Consider the following 5,024-nt stretch of genomic DNA (forward strand, 5'->3'; position numbering starts at 1 on the left):
CTGTTCGGGGCCCAACCGAAGCATCCTCGCACGTGCCCTTGACATTGGGCCGAAGCGTCTGGTACTAGAGTGCCCTGAAGTTGAAGCATGGAGTCTTCGACATGCAGAATGTCTGGGCTGAATCTGTGAGACTGTCCGACCTACTATTTTTGCAGGAAGAAGGCACATCCCATGTATCCTTTTTCCTTGCAACTTACCGCTTCATGGTGGGGGCTATATATACTCACATGCCTTATAGATATATGGGAGCTTAAGCATAATGCTTAAGTCACCCCCCTCCCCCTAGATGTCTCCTCATGGATATGACCAGGTCCACCTATCATGGTGGTGTATCCAAGTCCTCCCATCATGGAGCTGCTATAAGAGCTCTACTTTTTGTATGGAAAAATTTTCCTACCCTTTCCCTTACTCTCCCTTGTGTTTGTGAGAAGTCATCTCAACTTTATGGTGTGGAAAACGGTTGCAAGAGCGTTGGTGACTTTGATACGAGTTCCAAAGGCCTGCATATTGATAAGTTGTTGGTTCTTGCTATGCCATGTATGCTTCGCTAGTTGTCCTCACATTCTTTATTTGTTGCCTATCCCCTCTTTCAATACATGAGGATCCGCCAAAGCCCCGCGTCATTTGGTACGAGAGCATAGGTTGCCACAAATTGGTTATATCACCGTTCTCAATCCCCCCATCTTTCTATTTTTCTGATGTTTTTTCTTGCCCAAATATGAAAAATCCACCAAAAATAGGTCCACCTCAAATTTGGCTCGATTCAAAGTTTCTAGTGAGCTTTGGCAGGTTCTAATCCACAGATCTATTCCTATACTTGTTGGCCTATCTTTCTTTCCGTGTATTTGACCTAATTTCACCTCTTGGACTTTATCTGAAATTACTGGGTATCCCAACCACCCGGACCATCCGGACCAACCGAGTGACCCCAAACTTGGGCTGTACCTAGCTCAAACCGTTGCAAATTGTTGTGGTTGTTACCGTATTGGTCATGCCTTTGACATCCAGACTCCGATTTTGTTAATTTTGGTCTCATTTTAAAGCTATTGACGAACATTGTGTCCTCATATACACATATTAAATTTGTGACAAAAATTAAGAAGCAAGGCTGAAATTTATCAATAAGAGTGAAGATCCTCGTTGGATAGGTAAAATCTTCAAGAAATATTTTTGTCCTGCCATATCCTTGTGATATGTATATGGTATCACTTCCCTCAGAAAATATGCTCTTACAAATATTAGTGTGCTGAAGGTGACACAAATTATTGTCATGCAATATGAACATGTGGTGTAGCTTCCAAAGTTGGAGAAGACCTGGTGCATATGGCGATTGATGGACATAAGTTTTGGGAGCAAGTAGAATATGTTGATGTTTACTGAATAATCCAAAACAGAATGGACATCTTTGTTAGAAGTACTTCTAAATTTGGTTATACAATATTTTGCGATGAGTATAATTGCTTACTACATATATATTATTTTGACTCATTTTTTCATATTAACATAAATTATTATGTGCATGTGCCATCTATCTATTGAATAGGCAATAGGAACCACCCCTAAAGTTGGAGAATTAAGCGCATCATATTGACGTGGTGCTAAGTGAAGCGATAATGATAATACACATATGGCGGAAAAAGATACGTCTTGCAAAGAGGAATGACCAAGGTGCAAGTTGCCTCTAGGCCGGAAACTGGAAATTGATGTTGGGGTTCATAACATTGACACATACTAGACGCACATTGTGTGTCACATGTGTGTCGGTTTAATCCGTAATTTCAGTGTATTCGTATTTCTTTTCTTTGACAACAGACGAGCATTCTGCAAAGTAGCTCTTCTAGCGGTGATTGGTGTGTGGGATGAGGGTGGAGCCCATTGACGACTAGGTTGATGTTCAATTTGTCGCTCATTTTTTACCAGGGGTGATTCTCTGTGTAAGATGTGAGGTCAGCTGACCCCACAATTTTTTTGGTTACATGCTTAGTTTTATGCAAAAAAATAGGACATTTTACAGAGATTACTGCAGGTCGCTACTCGCCTCCCGGATCAATCTATATGTATTTTTTTGTCGTCATTTCATGGCAATGTACGGACATTTAGCTAGTATACTCCTGCCTGGTCAAAGTGAGTTGGAAGACCTAAAAAAAAGTGGGCTGGAAGTCTTGATTTTTAGGTTAAGTTTTCTTATTCTATGTTGAAAATTACCAATTTTTTTTATTGAAAGCTTGCGGATTTGAGACCATTGTTGCCGATTTTTTCAGTTGACACGTCAAATTTAGCCATGGAATCTTTGGTTACAAAGTTCTCACTTCAAGGTAAAAGGTGTAATTCGTTTGGCGTTGAAAGTTCCTGGTGGGGTAATAAGCGCACTAACATGACAGGTGTGACCCTGGAGGTGACGGCTGTGTCCCGTAGACCGTGACCGGAGCAACGATGCCCGCCATACTCGACCCCTTTGACATACATACACTGTAGATGTGTTTTTGGCAAATTTGCACCGTAGGGATGGTACCTTTCGGTGCTTCACGCCAGCTTTCTGGGGCCGCTGTCAACTCGGTCGAGATCTCGGTAGAAATCGCACAGGCATCGATCGGGTGTTAAGATAACTTGTCCAACAGCCACGCTGCAGGCTGCACCCCGCGGTTCTAGCAAAGCCCCCCTTTCGCCTGTCGGCCTGTCCCGTCGGCAGCCAAATCAACTTGTGATCATGTACCCCTCCTGGCCTGGCCAAAACACGAGCGAGTGCGGGCCGGAAAGCCATTGACACTGTCATGCCAAGACAAAATGGGACACGCACGCTACAGGCAAAATTGACAAATTTAACCTATGGACGAAATCAAATCACAGAATGAACTGCTCGTGAAATTATTTCACACGGCTGACCTTTTTGTATGACGCCCGACACGAAGGTGTCACACTACACTGTGCAACGCCTCGTAGATAGGCGCTACACGCCTGGCCAGCGTCGCACCGATGTGATCCGAAAATTACTAAGTCAGTGTGCAGCGCCTGAGAGCTAGGCGCCACACTATACAGTGTAGCGCCTAGCTTCTAGGCGTTGCATTAGTGGTTGCTTCATTTTGTAGTGCAACCACTAGTGCAACGCCTGAGAGCTAGGCGCCACACTATACAGTGCAGCGCCTAGCTTGTATGCTCTGCACAATGACTTAGCAATTTTTAGGCAGTTTGGGATGCAACGTTGGCCAGACGTGTAGCGCCTATCTGTGAGGCGTTGCACAATGTAGTGTGACGCCTTCGTGTCGGGCGTCACACAAAAAGGTCAACCGCGTGAAATAGTTTCACGAGTAGTTCATTCTGTGATTTGATTTTGTTCACAGGTCAAATTTGTCAAATTTGTTAAATTTGCCCACGCTACATGCACCGCCATGCATGCACCACCCATCAAGTTCAACGTACCTACGAGTACGAGCCAGAACCGCCATCACACCAATAGTATATCTTCGCATGACGCATGTCCGTTGCTTGCATAGTCGGTCTCGTCCGCACGCAGCTCCAACGGGCACGCCACCCCTTCGATGATTGGTGTGGATAGGGTCATCACAGGAGAGGTTAGGTTAGGTTGCGGGTAAAGGCGGGTGCCAAGGGATTATATGTGATTTTGCCTCATGAGTAATTGCTTATTTTTGCCACCGTGTGGCTGTTGTCCGCTAGAGTACTTTGAAACCTTCTCTTTTTAATTAATTAATAAAATGACAAGTTTTTTGTCTCGTTTCAAAAAAAAAGAACTCCAACGGGAATCATCAAATCACATCCAAATATCAGGTGGTCATCAAATTTGTCTGGACCAGTTTGGATGTTCAAATTCTCCAAACCCAGGACCATGTGTGTCATGTAGGACACCGACATGGACCCATTCAAAGCGGCACCGAACAGAAATGGAGCCCACACATTTGGACAATCTCACCACTATTTCTCCCGAAGGCTCGCCCTTTCCCATTGCCTATGCCTCGATTGTCACCGCCCTCAATCGTGACGCCCCGTTCCGCCATCCGCCATCGCGATGGAGCAGCAGGAGGAGCTGATGACGTTATTCGTCGTCCGCTAGACCCGGAGGCGGCCGCGCGCAAGATTCAGTCCGCGGAATGCAACAACCATCGCATGAAGGCAAGAAGAGGGTGGAAGATTCTGTGATGGCCGATCAGGCATACCGCCAAAGCCAAAGTGCAACGCCAGGTCGGTGCCTCCCAGGCAATCGCAGCCCTGGCCCTCACGGCCGAAGGCGCCCTACTACTACGTTGTCAGTAGCTTGGTCCACTCGACACGCAATAGTCCTGCCGCCGTGACCTCCTTCACCCCCGGCTATCGAGTGACGTTCATTGTTGGCCTCAACACCAACTACGTCTTCATAGAGTCGCCGACGCTTGTACGGTCACGCTACCAGTTGTGGAGCTCTCATCCGCCGCTACTCTGTCACTGTTTGCCATAAGGTCTCAACCAAGTGCAATTGTGCCAAGCAGGGAGGAGATGATGAAAATGGCCGAAGATAGACACAGACACGAACACAGATAAGTGGACGACTCCAAGCCAGAGGAGCAGCCACAACCGGACACCCAAGAGACGTGCACCCATCACACGAACACCCATCGGTTAGACATGGATCCAAACGACTACTTGATGTCGAATGCCGACCCAAAGAAGAAGAGGGGACGCATTTGCTCCATCAAGGCGGATGAGTTGATCTGTGTGGTGTGGTTGGCCACTAATTGATCCGTTTCATGGCATGCCTGAAAGGGGCATGACGTTTCAGAAAAGTGTGCATGATTGGTTTCACGAGCAAAAGTGATACGATCTGTACCACACAGAGGTGATCCATAATCACAAAGCAAAGTCGCTCGGCCGTCGATGGTACAACATCCAGGAGGTCATCGACAAGTATTGTGGCTTTTACAAACAGGTGCACAATCGGTGGCCAAGTAGTGTGGCACTCCAAGAACAAGTAAGTTTTGTGCCTTTTTGCTCTATGTGTTGGTCATTTGGCTAAATTTTCTCAATGTTGCAACTTG

The sequence above is a fragment of the Triticum dicoccoides genome, chromosome 4A (genome assembly GCF_002162155.2).
Source record: "Triticum dicoccoides isolate Atlit2015 ecotype Zavitan chromosome 4A, WEW_v2.0, whole genome shotgun sequence".
In the NCBI taxonomy this organism is placed as follows: domain Eukaryota; kingdom Viridiplantae; phylum Streptophyta; class Magnoliopsida; order Poales; family Poaceae; genus Triticum; species Triticum dicoccoides.